Source organism: Thamnophis sirtalis, unplaced genomic scaffold (genome assembly GCF_051295495.1).
Source record: "Thamnophis sirtalis isolate CommonGarterSnake01/CBP01778 unplaced genomic scaffold, rThaSir2_p1.2 scaffold_1, whole genome shotgun sequence".
Taxonomy (NCBI): domain Eukaryota; kingdom Metazoa; phylum Chordata; class Lepidosauria; order Squamata; family Natricidae; genus Thamnophis; species Thamnophis sirtalis.
In genome coordinates this window covers 120,319,986-120,345,610 of record NW_028261381.1, presented here as the reverse complement: position 1 = coordinate 120,345,610, position 25,625 = coordinate 120,319,986, and positions in this window count along the sequence as shown.

Below are 25,625 nucleotides of genomic sequence, written 5' to 3'. Positions count from 1 at the left end.
GTTGGCAGTTTGGCGGTTTGAATCCCTAGTGCCACATAATGGAGTGAGCTCCTGTTAATTGTCCCAGCTTCTGCCAACCTAGCAGTTTGAAAGCATGTAAAAATGCAAGTAGAAAAATAGGAACCACCTTTGGTGAGAAGGCAACAGCGTTCCATGCACCTTCAGTGTTTAGTCATGCTGGCCACATGATCATGGAGACATCTTTGGACAGCACTGGCTCTTCCGCCTAGAAATGGAGATGAGCACCCACCCTAGAACAACTAACACATAGGTGCGAGGGGAACGTTTACCTTTACCTATATATAAGTGATTAAGTCAAAGAAAAAGGATATTTATGATTAGTTAGCAATGCAATAAACGTTGCCCATACTTCATTCTTTGCACTCAAATTTAGCAATAAAAATTATAGACTTTGCAAATATTCAAAGATCAGTAGCCTGATTTTGGTTGCCAAGACCTCTGCTATTAGTTTTACAAAGGGAAATCCAGGGGAAAATATGGCTGCTTTAAGAAGTGGAAGTTCATGCATCTGCACATTCCAAATATTTTATTTTGCCTTTGAATCTGAAGCTCCACACAGCCCTTTTAACTAAACAAATGTGTGTCTCAAGACTTTAAACAAACAGTAACACCCAGACTTGCCAAAGGTCAAAAATGTAGTGCTATGCAAAGCTTCAAAAGGGCAATTTTATTTGATTCAAAGGTGATTCAATCATATCGGTCCTTTGAACTGAATCTTCAAATCAAATCTTCAGATCAGTGTGAGGCATCAAACTGAATCGGGCACATTCAAATAGCTTCACAGAGATTTAAAGGTGATTTGGAGAATTAATGGACTTTCTGTATCTTTCTGGTTTTGCGAAAAGTGTCAAATGTAATTATAACTTTCTTTCCATATGGAGACAAAACAAAGGGAGATCTAATACGTATGTGCTTCTTTATTCCTCATACATTTCCTTGCATATCAGAGTACTTGGGAAGTGATGTTCTTTTGTTTGTATCTCTTTTTAAAGCTTGTTTTTAGAGAGGTTCTCTTGGAGGGAAGGAGAAAGAGACAGAATTAAATTTAGTTGTCTTTGCTAATGTCGTTCATTAGTGGAAAAGGCACAGCATAAGGTAAATTGATAAATAACAAGTGCTTCTATCATTACAATAAACTGAACTCCCTGACACAATACACATTTCGTCTTTTCAACTGGAAAGCCCTTAGCCCTTCCTTGAGCTAAACTTTAGGGGAAATGGAAAGTAAGATGCTTTGGATTGTTCCACTCAAAATAGACAATGCAGACTTTAATCTTGTGCCATTCCTAAAAAATAAGATGTACCACCATACAGGCATTCATCTTTACACATGGGAAAGATTTTAATGAGAACTCTTATTAATCTAATAAAGTTTACTTATTAAGAAGAGTTTCTTGTAAAAAGAGGAAAAGTGGAGAAAAAGAATAATAACTGCACAGAAAGATGTCAGTTGAAGTGAAATAATTACTATTTGTTTGTGGAAGATCATGGGGTTCAACACTTGTGAAACATTCACTGCAGAGGGAAAATGGTTAAAATGAATTATCTGAGCTCCTTGTTTAAGACGTTTATGCAGGGGCTACTTGTATCTTTTCTCTCCCGATTGAGCAATTTTATAGAACATGGTAGAAAAGTGAAAGCCATCTTTTGTGGGGAGTGTGATTGTTTCTTTCTCCTTTCCAGGCAAGTATTCCTGCTCTGATGGCAACCTTCTAACATGTAAATCAGGAAAAGTAGGGAAAAGTCTTGATGACAGACCCCACATCCCTAATGACAAATGACAGAAATATCTACTAACTTTCAGCAGTTGTGCCATTTGGTAAAAGGAATTATATGGAATTAGACTTTTCCCTTCATAAACTAAAATTAATTCTACATGTTCAGGTCTCTCAACATGAGGTCAATTTACCAAATGCTTTAGAGGGCAGGGAAAAAATTAAGGGTTTGTCACAGTTACCCACAAATTAAACATGAAATGTGTATCTAGTGGAATCTGTGCAGCCATTTGCTCCAGATGGCTAAAGAGAGTGGTGTTTTAATGCCGGAGGCTAGTTACAGGAAAAGAACAGATTGACCTCGGTTTAATAGACTGTAATGAAGGAATAAATATTTTTAAAGGTATTTGTTATTCATACACATGTTCTATGTAATGCTAACTATTAGAGCAAAAGAGATGATAAACTGAAATGTTTCAGCTGTTTTTCAAATTGTCTCATAAAAAAGCAAGAAGAGAAGTTGGGGAAAATAATAAGCATTCATTCTATCTAACAGTAAAAATAATGTTATCAGCATCAGAACATTTTGGCCAAATTCTCTTCTGTTTTCAGAAGGATAAGCGAACCAAATGCATTATTGAGATAATGAAATCAAGTTAAGAATGTTTGACTTCTGGGTAAAAGTAATACCTTTAGTTTCTGCCATTTGTATTTTTTTTCTTCATGTTTTGCTTGTAGCAAGGATTGTATCAGTATTGTGAGGACAGATGTGTGAGAAAATAAAAAGAATGCTAGTAATAAGACAAGATATACAAGTTTACATCATACCATATCAAGTTATGTTAAATGTTTCATTTAAATGAAATATTAGAGCATTTAGAAGAAAAATTGAGTGAATAGGGAAGAAAGACCCTTCTTTGTACAATATATTTATATTTAATTTAATTCAATCCAAATGTACTTTCTGCTCTGATCCTATTGGCTGCTGGGGGTAGATCCCAACTTGTGATTGGAATATCAACTGCTTCCTTGTAAAATACATTCACATTCTAGATGTATAAATAAAAATAGCAACCACTGAGAAGAAGCTTGAGGATAATCATGATTGCTGAAGTTGGTCTGTGTTATACACAATTCAATTCCCTTCACCTCTTTCTAAAATTCAAATTCTATTGGAATGAAATTCCTGTTCTATTCTTACTTCAGACTGTCTGAACATGAACATGTTTAACTTCTTACCAAATTTAGTTTAATGCTTTAAAAATTGATATATGCATAATATAAGAATAGATGCATGTTGCCTTCAAAATAGGTAATAGTAGAAAAGAGTTATCAAAAGGAGTACCTGTTGGATTATTTGTTAGGGATGAGTGAAAGCCCTGAAGCCAATTGTACCTGGTCTTCACAGTAGTTAAGCAGGATGCCAATACTGCTTTTTATTGCCATGAATAAATTGTTCTGTGGTTGAACAGGAAATCCAGATGTAAGCTAGCCCTTCCCATCTCCCGATCAGTCACTAGTGTGATAGTGCTATATGAAACTATAGCATCAATCTCTACACTGCAAATGAACTAAACATTACTTGATAGAGTTTATGTAACAACTTCAGGATAAGAAAACAATTGCATGTGATACTTTATATCACAAACACTATATTTATGATGACATTGCTCCACATGCAGAGCTCCGACAAGAAGAAGGGAGAGGAAAATTAGATATTTAGCTCTGATGTGTTTTGGTGTAAGTCCTATTCCCTTGCTCCCTCCCTCCTCTAATTTATGATATATCCTTCTTCCCTATATAGATGATGCTTTAGGACAATTATGGCAGCCACTGAGCAATGGATGAGATTTTCAATTAAATCATAGAGAGCAGATACTCTGAAAAATAGCAGTTTTATCCATTTATAGTGTCTCTGCTTATGGAAGTACACTCCCTTGAGTTTTAATAATCCATCATCTATCCATTTAAACCTTTCCCTATTTACTGAAACTGTTCTGGAAGGTTTAAAGCCCTTGGAGTCAATCACAATACAGCCTGGAGTACTATACTAGAGAGAGGACATTAGAGCCAAGATAAAGAAGTGGATTGGGACAGAACAAAAGCCTACATTTGATTTAATTTCAATATAATTAAAATTGGTTTTAATTAAGTAAGTACAGTTGTATCATTATATCCTTTGTATTTAATAACTTTCTTTTCCTGACACATTTATTACATCTCAAACTGGGAAACAGCAAGTTGATGTGCAGGTTATGCTTTCCTGCCCTAAAGGGAAACTACTGGCTGATACAACTCCCTAGCACAATTCAGACAAGCTAAAAGGAAAAAAAAATGTCCACCAACATTTTCTGTGTGTTATGCATGGCAATGTCCCCTGTTTCTAACATCACTCCAAACCACATTGTCATTTTGCACTGCTCTTAATTTTGCCAATATTATTTCATGTCCAACAATTTATTATAATTTAAAAAGTATGATATCATTCACATATGAAAAATGAAATTAGCATTTTTATTAAAACAGTTCCCCTATCCCTATTCACTGTGTTGTATATCCCTCTTCACTTGTTGGTGTTTGTTTGCACTGTGTAGCTGATTGCTCAGGGACAACACTTAAGACAGTGTTTCTCCAACTCAAGCCAAGAATCCCTGCCACAAACTCAGCTAATAAGTATGCAGAGTAGCAGCAAAACCCATCACCAAAGGAAAACAATAATTTGAATATATGATAAAAGAAAAACAAAATCAACTCATCAGTGTGCGATAAGGAAAGTAAATTATACACCCCACTGGAATGGCTTATTGCCCAAAGGAAATGCAGCTAGATTAAAAATGGTGAGAGAAAATACAAAACCACTGCTTTACTGAAGATGGCATGAGGAAGGAAAACTTTTTATATGTACACATTTGTACCAAAGAAAAAATGAAGAACTCACTGAATGTTTAAAGATGTGCAGCAATAACAATGGAATTGTCAAAGTATGTATTTCTAATGTTGGTATATATGTAACAATTGTACCAGAGGTGGGTTCCTACCAGTTTGCACCTATTCGGTAGAAATCTACCGAATCGGTTAGAAGAGATTCCACCAGTGGACCCGGAAAGCAGGCCACACCTACAGAAGTGGTTCCAAATTTTTTTGAAACCCACCACTGGTCCTTGGATATGATTATTCTACACTATCATGCTCATATTTATAAAACAGTGCCTCTGTGAAAGGTAAGGATGACTACTGCATTTGTGGTGCAATCAGAACATTGCATGTGTTGAAGTTGTTTTAATGCAAACCAAAGATGCCTTTTAAAAAACAAGTTTATGTCATATTCTTATGCATGCCAGTACTTTGTGTGAGGTAATTTAAGGTGGTTCTGACAAGTGTCGTCGGCATATCCGGTCACATGGGTGGCAAGCCACTCCCATCTGGTCACATGGGCAGCAAGCCACTCCCACAAAGGAGGCCACACCCACAGAGTAGGTTCGAACAATTTTTGAAACCCACCACTGAATTGTACATGTAGAGTCAAGGAAGTGGTATCAAAATCAATTACATTATGTCAAAAACATTAACACTGTAAGGATGATAGAAGGTATAACGCTAAAGTAATTTAACTTCTAGAAGAATATTTCTACTTAGCAGTGAGCATAGAGTGATATAGTTGATAGGTCACTTAAAAATTTTTAGAGGCTCATTTTTAGGGGAATATAAATCACCAGCATACATATATCTAATAATCGGGGAGCATCCCATCCCTTCCATGTCCAACGGTTGCCCATTCACAATTTGGTAATTTGACACAATTTAATGTCATATAGAACTTTTTCATCTAATCTTGATGAAAAACTTTCAATACACAACATTAGGAATACAAGCCCCTCAATTTCCATGAAAAATGCATGGAGTTGTGTTGCCAAACAAATCATCAGCTGAAGGATTTCTATAAGCAATAGAACATTAAACATGTTTCAATTTTTTCTTCACCAGTCCTGTACTACTCCTATTCAGCTTCATAGACAATATAAATGATGGTTCTAATTACAGAACCAACAATGGGCTAGTTCTTAAATCATTCTCATAAATCCTTTGAAGACGTAGGTTAAGTATATGAAGAGGAAGAAGAAAATAGGCTCATTGATTGATATAGTTTGTATGGCATCCAGAAAGGAGAAACAGCAAATATAGGTTTCCACACAGCCATTATCTAATATAAACTTGTGAATGTAGAGCTTCATGTGACATTCTGAATGTATGGATATCATGAGTAGATAGGACAAAAATGAACATAAGTTCATTGGGCTGCAATTGCAGACTTATTATTCTTTCAAGTAACCATAACTTTTTGATCCATGTATGAAGAGGATTTTAGAGTGCATGTCTTAACAAAAGAAGCAAAAGAAGCTACTGTGGGTTCCCAGGGGTTTGGGAGAACCTCTAGCTCAGTTTCTGTACAGTTTGGAGAACTCCCAAATCCCACTCCTGGCTGTCCCCACCCACCCTGCCCCTCCCTCCCAGGAGTCCCCACATGGCCCATTTTGGATGTAGGTAAGTGCAGGGTGCACATGGAGGCTTTGAGAGGGTGAAAAATTGGACTACTGGAAGTTCAGGAAGGCTGGAAATGGGTCTGTTTCTAGTGGGGAAAAGCCTCTTGAGGAAAGCCTATGGAGCCCGGGGCAAAAATGTGCCCTCCCCCACCGGGGTGCAGGAGGCCGACTAGGCCATGCCCATCATGGCCATGCCCACCCAGCAACCAGGCAGAGACCCCCTTGCTAATAGTTTTGACGCTCACCCCTGAAAAACACTATCTATGTAAGAAACAAACATCTGGATTTAGAAACTGGAGGAGATTTATGGTAGTTGGAAGAATGTTAGATGACCATGGAGGACTGGAGAAATAGGGTTGAAGATAGGAAAATTGGAAGGTATAATCTGTAAACAGGAAGATGAAAGAACAACTGACTAGACAAAGGCTTAAGGAGAATATAGCAAAGAATGCAGTAAATGAACAAAAAAGAACATTTCAGAAGCCCTTGTTTTCCAGAAAACTTGTTTTCCTCATAGGCATGTGAAAATTAAGACCTTCTGTTTCAGCAAAATTGGTTCGAATGGCAAGGGACCTTTGAATCAAGGAAGCAAGGAGAAAAAAATAACTGCATTCATATCCTCTTACAAATTAACACACATTCTGAAATTTGAGGAGAAAAAAGAGTGAGCAATGCTTCCTTAGACCTGCTGCAGGATGGTCTGTATGGAAGCTGAGAGTCCATGCTGTCCTCATCCTGCCTTTTTTGCCATTATACAAACACTACGGCATGTTTGTATATTTCCGTGATTTATTTTTCTACTCTCCTCATAGCTCTGGAAAGCGCAAATTAACATGACAAGTTCTTTTGGCACTTCCTTCCACTGATTAGTACAAATTAAATTTCACACTAATTAGCACAAGCTGTTTGTACATAATATAGAAAAATCTGATTTCCAGTGATGGCCGTAAATATAGTCCTCCAACTGACACTTGATCTTGCCTACCATAATTAAGTTCCTTAGCATTCTTAATAGAACTTGAGATACCTCCTGACACAGCTTGGGCTTACATATTATTTGGCAGGGGAAATTTTTTTTCCTGCAAATAGCTTCACTGTTGAATGTAAAGCTACTAATTGTTTTAACAGTTGTTTAACAGTTTCAACAGGTGAAAATAGCACAACTAAGGATCAGAATGCCAGTGTGCCTATAACAATCTGATTTTAAAAAGGAGGTATAACACTTAAAGAATCATATTAACTTTTCTGAAAAATGTGTTTTGCAAACATGAATTTACATGTGTTACCCATTTAGGGTTATAGAATCATAGGACTGAAAGGAACCCTAGAGGTATTCTAGTGCAAACCCCTAGTTGTGGTATGAGCCCTACACCACCCCAGTCAAATGGTTGTCTAGTCTATTCTTATAAACCTTCAGTGATAGAACATTTCACAACCTCAGGAGGCAAGCTATTTCATTGATTAATTTCTCTCACTCTCAAAAAATATATCCTTACTTCTAGGTTGGATCTCACTTTGACAAGCTTCCCCCCATTACTTTTTTTCCCTCTGATTCCCTATAGCAGTGATGTCAAACCTCAGGGTGTGTGTGGGACGTGCCTCGGAAGAGAAATTGCCTAGTGGGCATGCACATGCCAGAAAATGAACTTCTGGTTTCCAGCACGTGCATGCACCCTGGCCAGCTGTCTTCCAGTTACTAAGGCACATGCACACACAATGATCAGCTAGGCAGTGTACATGCACACAACAGAAAACAGTAGACAAGCTCTTCTGGTTTCCAGCACTGCCACATGTGCAAAAGTCAGCTGATCATTGTGTGTGCATGCACACCAGAAACCAGGGAGAGGATTGGGTGTTGCCGCGCGTGCCAGCCAACATAGCTTAGCATGCCGGTTTGGTCCCGCATGCCATAGGTTCACCATCATGGCCCTATAGAATAAGTTAATCCCCTTTTCTTTGTGACAGCCTTCAAATAATGGAAGACAGCTATCATATCCTCCCCACAATTGTCTTTGATAGGCAAAAGAGACCTAGTTTAACCTCCAGATCCTTTATCATCTTTGCTGTTCTTGTTTGTATACTTTTCAGGGTCCCAACATCTTCTTTTGTGTTGTGGTAACTAGACCTGGACAAAGTATTGCAAGTGTGTTGTCACCAGCATGGTGTAGAGCAGTAGTATGAAAGGCTAGAATTTCCATCATGATGTTGCAATGCACTTTTTGTCATTTTTGTCATGTTTGTATAAGTCTTCAACACTCATATCCAGAAATATTGTGTGAATATAGATACCCTACAGCATCAACTTTAAATGTTAATAAATGGAAAATACAGTTCCTTAATAAAATGGCATTATTATGGCAATATGGTTGAATGCACAAGTTGTTGGATGGACAGCAATCTACACTCTGATCTACACTTAAATTGAACATATACAAGATTAAAAGAATGGAGTTCAACTCTTCGCACCATTAAATATAAATAGCAAGAAACTGTAAATATTCAGCATTTTCTTTTTGATCTTGGAATGTTTAAAATATGTTATAACTTCATTCCAGCACTAAAATAAGATCAAGTAACTTTGTGACAAGGCCAAATAAAACAAAGGGAAATAGTTTAATACCTCCATGGGCTGCAAAATGCTTTTTCTTTCTTTTCCTTTTTTTAAAAAAAATATTGCAGTTGGAAAGCAGTGTTGATGAAATATCTTAGCTGAGAACTTTCTTGAAGTTGAAATAATTACTGTGAATAGTAGAATATTATTTCCCTCAAGTATACATATTATGCAAATTCATAATAATCATTAGCTGTTCCTAGTCTTACCCGTAGGTGCCATTAGATATTTCTGTACATTGCTGTATGTAATCTATTCATATTTTTGTCAGAATTAGATTTATCAGTATCAGGGGAAGACAACTGTTCCATTGGTATATATATTTGTTGCTTGGAAAGCTATAATTGGACTGAAGTTTTTAATTAATAGGGTCTCCTTGAAGGAGAAACTATATATCACGTCACTCATAAGCATTCCCTTCAAGAAATCAATGGTAATATGCAGTTAATGTATAAAATAAAGGCATGTTTAATCACTGCACAAGTATGAAAAGGTTCTGGTGCAACATGATGCGATCCTCAGGGCAAAACAGTAAAATGCATTATGAAATTTAGTACCATGAGCTCTTCATAAATAAATCAAAAGTTTTAGATTATTCTGCTTTATTCAACTGTCAAAATTTAAAATAAAAAACCAAATTTAATAGTAAATCAAGTACACATACAGTACAATATCAAATCTGTGACTAGGCCACAGTTTCTCCACAATTATACCAAAAGGGCAGAACTAAGAAAACAAATTCTTTGTGCAAACAGGTTTTGGTAATGACCTCCAGGTCTTCTATCCCCAGTTAAAGCATGGGCGATCATGATTGTGTTGCAAACTAATGTGGCACCTACTATCAGTGGCCAACAGTCTAACTATTCAGACTAACAATGGAGCAGTCAATTAGAAGTAGAAATAATTATCCCATTGTTAGTTTATTTTATCTCAAAAGGCTTTCCTGTGACCTCAACTAAATCTTCCATAGTCAGCCGGTATGTATTTACATCATATCATATCATGCAACATAACATCATTAACAAATCCAAAAGGCCATCAATAATTTTCAGGCAATCATTCCACATCCACCTATATGCTTTATATTCTGTCAACAAGACTTGGTTCAGAAAAGACAAATGCATATACATACAAAAGACATAAAATTACTGGAAGAAAAGGAAACCTACATCACAGTTAATACCCCCCCTATACAGAAACCAGACAACCTGATTAAGGAAACCTTTAATGACTGAGAAAGATCAAGTCACAAAAGAAGAACAATAGCTCATGAAAAGCAGTGTCCCATGCTTCTTTTTTCACCCCAAAATACACAAGTCTGACATACCTATTCTTCCAATTGTATTGTCACTAGGGATACTAACATATAATTTATCTAAAGAACTTACAAACATCTCATAAAGGGCCCAAATATTCTATCTATTCCCCATTATTTTTCTTTTTGGGATACTGGGTATGGTGCCTCCAGAAAATCAAAGGTAATAGAAGATGAGATAGCAATAGCAATAGCAGTTAGACTTATATACCGCTTCATAGGGCTTTCAGCCCTCTCTAAGCGGTTTACAGAGTCAGCATATTGCCCCCAACAACAATCCGGGTCCTCATTTTACCCACCTCGGAAGGATGGAAGGCTGAGTCAACCCTGAGATGATGATTTTGTTCAATGTCATGGCACTCTTTATATCCATAGACCCAGATATAGCAAAGAATCCATAACAGCTTCATGGATCACCTAACAAAATAGTCTAAATGCATTCCTTTATTTACAGTGAGTATAGGAAAAAGTGAACAGATGTGAATTATAGGATGTTTTATGTAAACATGGAAGTTTCTACATATGAATGCACCAAACATAGCCAAATATAGTAAGACTGAAATACCCAGAATCACAGACTTCACCTGCTTGTGTCTCACTACCTACTTTCAATTTTATGCACAAATATACCAACAAATCAGAGGTACACCCATGGAATCATATAAGTGGCATATACATTTAATAAAAGGAAATAAATCATTTTTCCTTTGGCTCCTTTAAAGCTGTGGCCACATGCCTAGGAGATTACTTGGATTTAGGTTTTCTCAAACTCATCTCCACATGGCTTATGTTTCTCTTCCAATTTGATCGCTCTTGGTATAATTCTTCCTTTTCATCTCTCTCTAGCATCTTCCACTCCCAACTCATTATTCTCTTCTTGATCATCAGTTGTTATGAGGCCTACCATTCTTCCAACTCTTCTTAAATCCTTTCACTAGAATCTTTAGTTTCTCTTGCATTTTCTTCTTCTTAAAGCTTACTCCAATTGCCATTGTCTGCTGATCTGCCAGTATAACACTTCTGAAAGAGAGGTTTCTCAATCTAGCTTGAGATTTCACTAATTCCACTACAGCAATTCCACTACAGCAATTTCAGAACAACAATAGGATATCACTTTTCACCACAATGGAATTTTTTTGGGGGGAGCGAATCCAACAGATGCACTTTTGGAACAATCTTTTTAAATATATTTCTAACAGATTTTTTCCACTTGCAAGGGATGTCACACTGACTAAGCTGATGATGGACTCAATCCCAAAGGATCGATGTTCAGAAACTTTATTCAATAAAAATGAGCATTTTCATGACAACTAGCAATTTCAAAGACTTGCTACTCTTTTGGATCCGTACAAGGTGATGACTCACAACAGTTTCATAGAAACATCTGCAAAAAGAGTTCTTTGAGAAAGGGAGTCTGAAAATATTAATTTCCTAATCAAGGGTATGGCCATATAAATATTTAATTTGCCCCATAGCCAGGATTCATAAAACATGATAAGCCAAAACCAAACTACCACTTTATGACTCAGAATGATATATGAACCCACCCACTGGAATTTTTAGATCATAGTGTTGAGTTTAGTGTTCTACAAAGCCAACAATTGTGGTTTTCAATGATTATTCTAAATATATGAGCAGTATATGAATTTTTCCCACAGCTGTTTTCTACCACTGCAATAAGCAGCCCAATTGAATTTAGTTATTTCCGTAAGAAAGTGAAAATTATCAGAATACCATCCTGATGTTCAAGTGCTCAGAGTCAAAACACAACACTTTTTAATCATTTTTATTATTTGAATTCAAAATTGCTACAACAATGATACATGTGATTGAAAAAAGAATTAAGCTTAATAATCAGGCTATTAACCAGAGATATTTCAATAAATTATAGAGAGATAAATTAGAAAGACTACAATAGTTTCCAGAAAACATCTGTTAAACAATGTCAAACTGATGATAAAGAAAATTAAGGTCCTTTTGCATTTGAGTTTAACCCAGCTATAAGCAAGCTATAAAAGAGCTATCAAAAAAGCATCCTGTTTGTTATCCATATAGAGTAGCTATAATTAGAAATATTTAACCTTCTCATGATAGAACTTCCTTTCAGAGCATTACACCACTGAACTTGGAATGCAAAGGAGTTACTTGATTTCCTATGATGATGTACCTCAAACTGAACAGGACACAGATGGGCCTAGTGGTCTATAACTCACAGTGAGAATTGAGTTCCAGATAATTGGGTTATCTGGGGTCCTTGGTGCTCTCTGAGCTTGCTTGTTTTCTTGCAGATCATTACCCTAACTAGGTAACATCATCAGTGCTAGTGATCGACTGCAAGAAAATAAGCAAGCTCAGAGAGCGCCAAGGACAAACCTGAATACAAATATTCTCCTTGATTGAAACAAATCTGTAGGTGTCACTTGGAAGTCTTGGTCAATATTATTTTTTGTATTGAATTGTATTGTGTTGTGTTGTGTTGCATTGCGTTGTGTTGTGTTGCATTATATGTATGTACTGTATTTATTTATTTTAGACAATGTATATGGCTGCCCATCTCATATTTAAAAACTCATAAAAATAGATAACCCCACATCTTCCCCATGTCAACACTCAGTCAAAGGCTATCAGCTGATCAGAACTATCAGCTCACACACTTTAGCCAATATGTATAAAGATGTCTCAGATACCGTTCTTCAACAAAAACTTGATGATGGTGAATTCTTATCCTGAATTGCAATTGGTAGTGTTAAACTGATGGTTGGCCATGACTTCACAACTAACAAGTGTTAAATTGTAGCAATAGTGAAATTTTGAACCATTTCTAAGGGTTGCCTAAGATGCAGCTAAGGTCCATGATAATGACTAGAAGAATAATTGTCAATGATTCCTGCAAACTCATTTAGGATGGCATTTCTTAGTGAGTTCAAGAAGAGAAAGTTTATTTAACCACTTGCATTTATTGCATTCTCCCCCGCCCCCAGCTGAGCTAGCACTCAGCTAATGGAATCTAAATATTATAAAAACACTTTGCCACCTTGGTATTTATTAGATACATTTTCACATATTTAACATAGTAAAAAATACATCTTAATGTGTGATTCCTTTTATTTAGCATTGTCTACAGAACTGTAAATGGTGTGCATTCATCCATAACTTGATAAATATATTTAGAAAATCGGTTCTTCCATATTATTAAGCCTTGTTATATTTTAAATTTGCTTTAAAATGTAATGCATTAGGAGGATCACACATTTAAATTTTGCCCAAAGCTTTTGTTCTTGAAAGTGTATGAAGTTATTTTACCACAAAGCTAAATTTAATACACACTAACAAAACAGCTATAAATTCTAATTCAAATGGGATAATACATTTCACCAGCATTTCTATAAAATGTAAGATAATTATTGTATCCAACAATTTCTTGATACAAGAGCATCCTATTCCTTTATGACATGAACTTAAAGGGGTAGAAATTGTTTCCTCTTTTTTGAGATGCCTTCATAGCTCAGCTGTCAGGACCTATTGGGAATCTTGCTTTGTTTTCAGTGATTCACATGTTGACTTCACTGATATGACTGACATTCACTTCACTTGACATGACTTGTACAAAAGTCTCTTTTGAGATGTTACCAGTTGTCCCAGGAGTTCCAAGTAACCACAGAACAAGCAACCACCTTCAATAACCATTTCATTTGCACCAGGGGTGGGTTTCTCGCCCTGTTCCAACCGGTTCCGTTGGAATGGGGCCGGCAGCGTCCTCATGCATGTGCGCAGTGCACGCATGCATACTAGCATCTGTGCGATGCTCCAGCTGCTCCTGGAGGATCGCGCATGCGCTGTATGCATCCTGCGCATGCGTGGAAGCGCAGAACTCGTCAAAACTGGGTAAGGACCGCGGGTGGGTGGGTGGGCCCTTCGCCGTTCCTGGAAGTTACTTACTTCCGGGTTCGCTGACCAACCGGTTCGCAGGGACCGCCGTGAACCGGTTGAAACCCACCCCTGATTTGCACATAATATATGGATGGAACAGTGTGAAAACATGTTGTTAAAAGGATTTAAATTGTCATGTTATAACATAAAATAAATATTTTCATAAAATGATATGCCATTTGTTTATGACTCCAGAAAACTTGTCCAGAATGTATGAAGGTATCTCAAATTTAGTATTGACTGGAAACCTCTTTTGGACTTATTGCTGAAATAAAGAAAAAATTAACATATGATTTAGAGACTTGAAAATTAGAAATAATAGTATATGGAAATAAGGATGTAAGCTTAGTGAGGGTAAAATACAAATATATCTAGAGCTAATGTCAAGGAGATTGATAGATGTTTCTTTGTCATCATTCTTATTGATCTTGCTCTCTCTTTCTTTTTTGTATTTCCTTTTCTTTTTCTATTTTCTTTTCTCATGCTTCCTATTTTTCCTTATTCTTTTGGTTTTCTCTTATGGCTTATGGCCATACATTTATTTAATAAAAAATATACAAAATAAGAAAGACTTTTTAATTTATCCAGTTTATTTTTTTTATATAAAACTTTGTCACATATAGGCAGAATGTGCCTATTGTCACATATAGGCAGAAGGAGACCAGGATGGAATGGATCCCAGTTTTACCAACTGAGAAGGATATCAGTTCCTGCTAGTTACAGGATTCCAGGGCTAGGTCTGAAAAAAGTTATGGCCCTTGGATTTTCTAGATCTCCCTGCAGTAGCATTGAACTCACATCAATATGTCAATGACTGATACATTCCAATTGGCTACTGATACACAACTCAACGTTACTCACTTTGATGGGTGCTTCACCTTAGCTGTTACAATGTGATAAGGGTTAACCAGAGAGGCAGTTTTTGTAAGCAGAACAATAAATATTAGGCTAGAAACAACACAAGAATGTTTCCTTCCTGCCTTCCTTACAAGATTAGCCCTGTAAAATGAAAAAAACAAAAACAAATGAGATTTCTTCCAATAACTGGTTCTCTGAACTGCTTAGAAAGTTAACAACCAGTTCTCCCGAGCAGGTACAAACTGGCTGAATCCCACCACTGGATACTGAGATCTCTATATCTGTAGGAATGCCTTAATATTTCCCTTTTAACAAATTTACTGCAAAAATATGAGCTAGTACACAGAATGAACAAATGTTTTTAGTTTTTTATAAATTTACTAATGAAGTTAAAAATAGTGAACCTTTTTTTGTTTGTTTTCTTCCCAAATTCATAGACAAAATTATTATTATTATTCACAAGGTAAAATTGTCAAAAGTTAATTTCCATTATAACTGGAAATTATTCCTTTCCATTCTAATTGGAAGGACAGAAAAATGGTACAACTCATTTTCTTTTTTATTGATTTTGGAGAAAAAGTAAAAAGGGAATCCACTGATTGGAATTTATGGTTATTTTAGTTCAGACATAATATAAGGCCATCAGCAAGTTCAAAGTAGAGCAAAAGGCTGACATTTAGAAAATCGTTTATTAAGACACCTTCATCTCCAGCTTTTATTCCTACTTTTTCTCTGGAGTTGGATCATCTATGTCCCTCTTGCTCATAGTTTATCCCATTTGTATAGTGAGTACTAGAGTGAGATGTTTCTACTTCTTACTTCTACATGTGTGAGTATCTAGGAAATATATTAGATTGTTATTTAAAGTGAATTATTCTATTATATATTTGACTAATGTTTCTTCTTCACTAGATTTATCACATTATTTTTTTAAAAAAATCATATTTTATAAAAAAAAAAAACCCTTCTCATTCCTATAGGTGATATGTGTCATCCTTAATTTCAGATACTCTGCCAGAAGCCCAGAAATTTTAGGTTTTGAGCAGCAACTTAGCTATTCCTAGCACTAAACTCTTCTGGACAGAGAACTTGGTTTATGGTTTATGGTTTAATTTATTTGTATGCCGCCCTTTTCCCTGAAGGGACTCAGGGCGGCTCACAACTCAAAAAGGGAGGGGAAATACAAACAGAGTTACAAAAACATAGAAACCATGCTTTTAAATATTGACACATAAGTAAAATGACAGCGATTCAAATACGAACAGAACGCGCCCAGTATTTATAGAAAATGTAACAACACAATAACCAATCAGGGGCCGGGTACTGCACAGCAACTGCTGATGCAGTACCTCGGCCAATCAGGGAAGATTAGGTGTTTCATGGAGGCTAGCAACAGCCTCCAATGCCTCCTGGCCAATCAGGGCTCAGCAGAGCGGTTGCTGGCCCTTTTTCATGTATCAGAATAAACAACACCCCTTCCCCCCAGATCTGCGCATGTTTGGTTAAGGAACATGCACAGATGACCTCGAACCAGGCCTCTTCGTTGGATGGACTTGGAGAGGTAGTGAGACTATTTGATGGGGGGGGGGGTGTGGACCCAAGAATCATACAAGCAACTTTGAAAGTTCAAGAACATTGTAAGATTTATATTTGCATTTTCCCCAGTTAAGTGCATCTTTTACTAATTCATTTCAAGCAGTTCCCCCCATTTTTATTAATTCATTTCAAGCAGTTCCCTGAGTGTTACATTTACATGTGTGTGTGGTTCAATTAAGAACTAATATTCCCCAAGCAATTCTGCTCTTACATTAGAAGAAATCACAAGGATCACGCCCCAGGAGCATCCTGGGATTTGTAGTTCAGAGCACATTGTATGACTCCATTTTATTCACTTCTCCTTCCCCCCCCCAGTTAATTTATTCACATTTCTTCTTCCCTCCAGTTAATTTAGTAACTTCTCATTTACCTTTCCTCCAACTAAGTACACATTTTTACATTAACTCCTTTTTACAAGTCTCTCAATTTCACTTCTCCTTTTCCCCCCAGTGCATTTTTCACATTTCTTTCCTTTATTTATTTCCCCTCCCGTTCTGCGCATGCCCAAAGCAAACCCCTTTGAATTCTCCCGGTCCTGGGCTCGAAGGCAACCTCTGAAGCGAAGACCGGCCCTGGAGGCAGCTCGTGGATGGCTTCGAGCGGTCAGTGAGCGGGAAGCAGAGGCAGGGCTATGCACGGAGGTTGGTGGACTGGCAGGGCAGCGCGGAGGTCGGTGAGGAGCGTTGAGAGCGGCTCGGGAGACAGCTGAGTTGGCCGGTTTGTGCGGAGGTCTGCGAGGAGCATTGAGAGCGGCTCGGGAGACAGCTGAGTTGGCCGGTTTGTGCGGAGGTCTGTGAGGAGTGTTGGGAGCGGGGAAGCCGGCGCTGGTGTCATTGCAGCAGCTGGAAACAGCTCTATGCCTGGGGTGGCAGGCAGGACAGGAGGGCAGGCCCTGGAGGCAGCGAAGTGGAGGCAGATGGCCTTGGGAGGCTTGCAGCTTTCGCAGGAAGGCGGCGGCGGAGGCCTGGAGGCGCCGAAGGCATGCAAACGAGCGGCTTTGGGAGGAGTAGAGGGCGCAGGTGGCAAGGCTGGAACGGAGCGGCTTTTGCAGCGCCCTGGAGGCGGTAGAGACGGCAGGGCCGGCTGCGCAGGTGGTGAGGGCATGAGGCCGGCGGTTTGGGAGGACCGGCAGGCAGCGGAGGCAAGGCAGGCTGGGTCTTGAGGCATGCAGTGGCTGTGGAAGGCTGATGCAATTGGAGCCGGGCGCGCAGCGGCTGAGCGGGGAGGCGCTGGCCTTCCTGAGCCCCTCGGGCTTCTCGTTGGGAGGCAGGCATCGCAGGGAGGCAGGAGGCAGGCAGACGGTGGCCCGGCATTGAGCTCACGCGGCAGGCTTCTCCGGGAGGAATCAGTGAGCCCTGGAGGCCTCGGGGAGACTGGGAGGCATCGCGACGGCGGCTCTTGGGGGGCAAGCACTGGCTTGCTTTGGCGTTGGCAGGCAGTGGACTTAAGCGACCTCAATTCGACGCGTGTCAGCAGGTTGAGGGACATCGATCTACTGGCGCACCAGAGGGTTGAGCTTCGCAGGCAGCATTTTGAATTTGTAAATGGCAGATAGCAAATCAGGCGGGAACGGAAGGCAGCGACTGCAGGCAAACTTCGCAAGGCGGCAGGCAGTTCTTCGGAATGCAACGAGGCTTTGCAGGCTGGCTCCGTGAGGTGCACGGAAAGCTCAATGGCTTCGGGCCCAGACAGTTCCGGCTGAGGTTGGCTTTCGCAGATTGAAGCTCCTCGATTGCTGGAAACTGCTTCAGCTGGGCGCATGCTGGCCTTGGGTTCCGGCGGGCCCTTCACGGGCTCTTCACGGTGGAGCCTCGCAGTCCATTGCTCGTCCTTGCGCATCGGCGGTGCTCCGTCCGGGGTGAGCGCGGAACACCCCCTCGGGCGGATGGAGACCGCGTCTGATCGATGCCAAGTTGGCGGAGACGCTGGCAGGCTCCCACGGCGGTGGCTAGGTAGCCTCTGGAGTTGCGCGAAGGTAGCTCGGGTAGCCTCTGGAGTTGTGCGAAGTAGAGGTGGCTGCGACTGGCTATTTTTTCTTGTTCCAGGCCTTGCGGGAATCGCAGATCCCATCCTCGTCGCCAGTTTTAAATATTGAAGTGAAGGGAACACAGGAGCCATGGATAGCCAGTAAGATGGTCTTTATTACACATAAGTAAGGTGACAGCGATTCAAATACGAACAGAACACGCCCAGTATTTATAGAAAATGTAACAACACAATCAGGGGCCAGGTACTGCACAGCAACTGCTGATGCAGTACCTCGGCCAATCAGGGAAGATTAGGTGTTTCATGGAGGCTAGCAACAGCCTCCAATGCCTCCTGGCCAATCAGGGCTCAGCAGAGCGGTTGCTGGCCCTTTTTCATGTATCAGAATACACAACACTTACATAGTTAAAAGCACAACAATCATACCATTCGAAGTGGGGGCAGCGAGTCTTTAGCCCCAGGCCTGTCGGAACAGCCAGGTTTTAAGGGCTATGCGGAAGGCCTGGAGGGTGGTGAGGGTACGAATCTCCATGGGGAGTTCATTCCAGAGGGTCGAAGCAGCCACAGAGAAGGCTCTCCTCTGGGTAGTCGCCAGTCGACACTGGCCGGCTGATGAACTTAATATTCCTGTGATCTGTTTGGAGTCATTCTTCCAGCTTAGGAGTCACAGCCCCTCCTTCAGGCTATCAGGCCTGGAAGCCATCTTTTGCATTGGGCCTTCAGACCTGCCACATGTAATGCTGTGGGAAATTGGGAGGGAGGATTATATGGGAGTGGGATAGTAGGAATGAAATAACATTCCTTTCTCAGAGAGTCATTGACGTCATATGGCACTGCTACAACTCACCGTTATTGTCTTCTGGTTCTTGTCTATTACTATAACAAGGTTGATGGGTCAGGACCTACCTGTCTGTCTGTCTGGATCTGAAAGTTTCACAGGACTTTGGCCTTGTATTCTCCATGATCTTCTGTGGAATTTCCCACCTGAACATGGGACAATCTAGCTCATTCCCTATGCAGATATTCCTGTATATAATGGCAAGTACTTGGTTGTGTCATTCAGTGTGCACTGTTCCTGCTTGCACATCAAATCCTGCCATGATATATTACATTGTTTCTGAGGCCTCTCTACATTGTTTGCATCTGGGATCCTGTCTAATGTGCTTGACACACCCCATCCTTTCTTTGGATCAGGAGCTTGATTCCTGTTTTGTGCTGCTATGATTATTGCCTCTGTGCTGTTTTTTTTTAATTCAGCCATTTCCAGCCACTGGTAGGATTTCCCAATACCTGTCACTTCACCTATCTGTCAATGGTATACCCTGTTCAGGGTGTTCTCTTATTATGCCACTTTGTCCACTTGATTTTCCTCTCATGTTTACTGCTGCCTTAGGCATTCTTTTAGGGTGGCATCATTGATGTAATCTTGGATGCTCCAGGCTTTGTCCAGGATAGTAGCTTTGACAATCACTAGACTTTGCCATCCTAGCTGGTGTAGAGTCTCTGGGTATGGACTTGGTGTAGAAAACTCTGTATATTGTGAGGAATTTCTGGATCTCCACAATGGCAGCTTCCATGACCTCCTTTGGCCAACTCATGATTCCAGCAGGGTTATTCCAGCACCCTTATCATTGGAAAGGCATAAGTACTGGTGGCATGGATTTTAAGTACTGGTGGCATGGCTCTTCAGGACATGTCTTATCCTTTGGTGGCATTTGATTTTGCTGTTTTTGACTCCTTATCATGAGATACCAATATACTTGTAACTGGTCTGTATGTTTCCTATATGGCCCACTGATAGTTCCACAACAACTAACTATCTTTCCTTTCTTGACTGTAACTGGAAACACTTCTATAATCTAAAGGACATCCCGATGTGTCAAGAGGATCAGCAGGTTGATAACTCAGCTTACTGCTTGGGTCATCTATTTAGAAGTGACTGATAGTAGCTCTTGAACTTATATCCATCATATTTTAGTTCATAATTATCTGGATGAGGGGTTCAAGCCTATGCAGAACAGCATCAAGGACACTGCTTGCATATATCGCAGTATTGTTTTCCATATTCCCATTGAGTTCTTGAGGAAATTCTAAGTGTCTTGTTGACTTTGTATAGCACCAAGCATTCATAATTGATTGAATTGTAAGAGAGAGAGAGAAAGAGAGAGAGAGAGAGAGAGAGAGAAAGAGAGAGAGAGAGAGAGAGAGAGAGAGAGAGAGAGAGAGAGAGAGATCTCAACACTTTTTATTATCTAGGTCTTTGAATATCAAGCAGAGCCGAAAAAGAGGCTGTATTCACACTATCCAGTCAATGTTAAACAATGTTAAAAAACACCACTGATTTCAAACATAAAATTCCTTCAAATCTGAAGGTTTGGCAGGATCATGTCCTGAAGGAATAGGGAATAAACAAGATTAAAAACAAAACAAAAGCAAAGCGTTCATCCAATGTGAAATCAACCAAGCACTTGGATTATTTTTAAAGAAAATAATGCATACAGCAATACAACATTTACATTCTTTACAAATAATTACAAGAAAAGCTTGCAAATAAGAACCCTTAGAAATGGATTACACTCCCAGAAGATACATAAAAACTCCAGTCTAATGAAATTCATTTTCCTAATATAAATTGCCCTATAGAAAATAAACAAATCGAATGAGAGGCAGCAGCTGTGACTCAAAATTACCAGTGAAGACCAAAAATTACCCAAAATAGTAATTAGAGAAAGAAAGGCAGTAACAGAGCAGACAACACTGCTTGTTATGCTAATATGACCATCAGATGGTAAGGGAAAGTCAGACTCCTTAAGCAAACATGATTAAAACTAGAGCTGAGCCAAAGGGGTGGTGGAAAATGCTTTACACGAAAACCATCATTAGCTGTGAAAAGCAACTCCATTTGGGCAAATTCTCAAGGCAATATAAGACAAAGAATTAAAACATTCAACCATAGCAAGCAATGGCAGAAAATATTACTCTTGGTCTGAATTAGCTTTATAATGTTAGCATGCAACCACCAAATCTAGGATGGGATTACAACATTAGTATATAGCACATTGACTATGATTCCACAAGTTGATTAATCAGCAGGGATCAATGATCTTGGTAGGAGTTGCCCTTAAAGAACATTTGGAAGCAACAGCTGACATATAATATGGTGTCTCAGGAAATGATGGGTGTGTCCCAATGTACTCAGGCAATCCATTGCTTTGGAAGCTGTGTTGATTGCCTATTAGATTTGTGTGTGGTTGAAAGTACTGGTTGTTATCTTTAGGCCTTAAATGGCTTCAGATCTGATTATCTGAGTGACCATCTCCTCTCTATTTTTCAAGCCAAATCATGACCCTAGAGCAGGGCTGTCAAACTCCTGGCTATGGGCTGGATGCATCATGTGCTGGCCATGCCTGTGTCCAGTTTAGTGAAGGGGAAAAAGTCCTGATACGTCACCTGATGCCGCTGTGATGACATGAGTGTGAAACTCCTGCCCTAGAGGATTGCCATCTGATGGGAACTTGGAAGCAGGATTTTCAGTAGGTTCCCCCACTCTGATTTTTTTCCCAAGCAAATATTCCCCTCTTGAACTATCTTCCATCATGTACAGGAAGGTTGTGTATTAAAATTGAAGGAGGGTTGCCTGGCACATAGTTTGCACATTTGGTTTGCACTTTTTTTTAAAAAAAAAGTCATTACATATATGTGTGGGGTTCATTATTTTTATATGCCAATGTATATTATTTTTATATGCCAATGTATGGGTGGGTTCATGCCAGTTCTAACCTCTTCTATAGAAGAGGTTCCACAAATGTACAGTGCTGTTTAGAACCAGTTCCAGGTCCCTTCCCCCCACCCATCCGCACATCATCAATATGACAAGCGAGACGAGGAATTCTGGGAGTTGAAGTCCACAAGTCTTAAAGCTGTCAAGTTTGAACACCCCTGGGTTTTTTTTTCTAAAGAGTTAGGGGTGCAAGGGTTTTGTAACTTGATAGATTTAAAACTTGTACACTTCAATGCCAGAATTCCTGATCCAACATGACTGGAGGAGGAATTCTGGGAGTTGAAGTCCACAAGTCTTAAAGCTGTCAAGTTTGAACACCCCTGGGTTTTTTTTCCTAAAGGGTTAGGGGTGCTAGGGTCTTGTAACTTGACAGCTTTAAGACTTGCATGCTTCAAATGCCAGCGTTTCTGAGCTAAGCAAGAGCATTGTTAACCGAGTTTCACCACATTTTACAAGTTGGCCAAGCCCACCCAGTCACATGGCTGGCAAGCCACTCCCACAAAGTAGGCCACACCCACAGAAGAGGTTCTAAAAATTTTTGAAACCCACCACTGACCTAGACCCATTCGGAATGAGTGGTATAAAAGTGAATTAATGCCTGGGTTTCATAAGGGGGAACTGATGGTGAATCAGCTGCCAGCTGAGCATCAAATGTCCTACAAAAGTATCAAAAATGATGAAAAATTCAAACAATATTTCATATCTACAGGATGCAGTGGGGCAACGATGGAAAGCATATTGTGGCACCACAATACATTTTTGGTTTGGTGTGTGGTGTGACATTCATAAGCATAAGGGCAGAGATGAGGACCCAGATTGTTGGGGGCAATATGCTGACTCTCTGTAAACCGCTTAGAGAGGCCTGAAAGGCCTATGAAGCGGTATATAAGTCTACTGCTATTGCTATTGCTATTATATCATGTCCCTCTTTACTGTTCAGGTGAATGTCTCTTAGGTTCAAAGAAAGCATCCTGTTGTGCAGTTCTTTGTAGACACAGGGATAACAGTGTTGTCCCAGTCTAGAATCGAATCTAATACTGTGAGGCAGTGAAAATTCATTGTTATAATAATTGTGATATTATTGCACATGTGAAATGTGTCCATTTGTGTGATGTACCTTCATTACAGACTCCAGGACTCACATACAGACTCCAGGACTATATAAGAGGGAACAGATAACCATATCTTTGTAGACTTTTAGCTTTGAGGAGACACAGAGACACAGAGGTTTTATTGATTGACCAATCTAGTATGCAGCTGCCCCAGTGCCTTACTTATCATGGAGTTAAACATTTACTTGTATGTTTAGTTAAATCAATTTAGATAAACCTATTACTTGAAAACTTGAAATGATGTGTCCCATCTTTGGGAAGTATTGGCAAGTATTAGAAGCTATTTAACATTTGTGAGTTTGGTAGCATCAGCAGTGACTTTTGATTCTACAGGCTTGGTATTTGGCACAGGCTAGTAAAATATTCCAGTTTTGCTCAGACTGATACGTAAAAATGCTGAAAATTTGTTCAGCAACAATGGTAGATCACTATCCTTATGCACCAGGAGCACACAATCATCAACAAAGAGGGTTTTGTGAATTATTTTATGGAGACACTTCATCCAGACATTCAAGTATGGCAATGGTTAAAGAGAGACCCATCTTATCGCACCTGATGTACACTCTATCCTACAGACCCTGGAAAGCCTGTGGCAATGTACTAGCTAAAAACAAATGGAACGTTATTAGTCTGCTAGTGTTAATGTTGACACTCTTATTTTTACTACAAATATTTCATATGCCATTTATCTTACTTAAATATAGCATGCTTTCATGAACTATTTGCAAGAATCTGTTTTATATCTGACTGATATTTATATTTCAACATTCTCTTTCATGAGCTATTTCAAACACAGCCTAACTGTGGTAAATTGTAAATGTGAAACAAATGCTATATATGTGTGTGTGTGTTTGTTTGTGTGTGTGTGGGTGGGTGTATTTTCTGTTTATAAATCTATTTATATTATAATTTAATAGTCCCAAGGTGAAGTTAGCCCCATCTCTATCAGCCTTCCAGAAAGATTTTTGTCTTTATTTTTACTTTCATTTATGTATTTCCACTGTTTATTCTGACATTCAGTTTGTTTTCTTCTGTTTCTTCACATTCATCCCTAACAATTTCTTTCATTGCATAGTACTTCTGATTCTCCCAATAAAGTTCAGAATCTCAAAGCAAATTCTAACCTTCAGTTTGTAAATCGTGTATATATGCTGAAGATTATATTGTAAGAAATTTGTTAGCTTTGTTTTTCTGCCTGAGCTTCACATGAAACCTGCATGATGAGAAATTTGTGATTTGTTGCCAGTCAGCCTCTGGCCTTGTCTTTGTTGCTATAACTGAGTTTTTTCACCTCATTGTAAAAATAATATGATTAATGTCTTTGTACTCCAACTGGTGAAGTTCATATATATGGTGTCATTTTATTGTCCACCATGAAGAGATTATTGAATTGGCAGAAACTGGTTCATTTCTATTTTCTATGCCATACAATCAGTAAGGTTCTCTTTCTTACTATTTACAACATTGGCATTCTGATTTCTAACGACAAGTAGCATATTTTGCTTGCACTTTCTGTTCATTTCAGATCAAACTTAATCATAAATTCATCAACCTCCTTTTATTTGTCATCAGATATTCGAGTATAAATTTGGATAACCATCATATTAAAACATTTCCAGTATTATTCAGTCATTGACTGCATTGTACCCAAGTCTTGTTGATATTATATCCCTTGTTACTATGAAAATAGCATTTTCCTTCTTTGTTTTCATTTCCTGAGTAACAAACAAAATATTTTGATTGAAAGTGTCTAATTCCACTCCCTTTCAGTTTCCTGATGCTTAAAATGTCCATGTGAAGTTGATTAATTTCTCCCTTCATTATACTGACATTTCTCATGCAATTTATGTTCCATATTATACTTTAATTTCATTTTGGCAGCTATGATTCTATGAATCATATTGTTCTATAAGGCCATAAGACACAGTTTGGAGCCTGGGCGTGGCTTAACTGTTCTGTATATAAGCTTGAGGGCACTAGCTTCATCCTCCTCCATTTTGCCTTCTCCATTTTGTGTTTCCATTTTGTCCTGTGTTTGTACTTGCTATGTCTCCTCTCTACTATGTTGAAAGAACCACTCTTGGTATTGTATACATGTCTCATGTGTTATATTATATGTAAAGAGAAGTTAATTAATCCTGATGAATCAGTTATCTGTG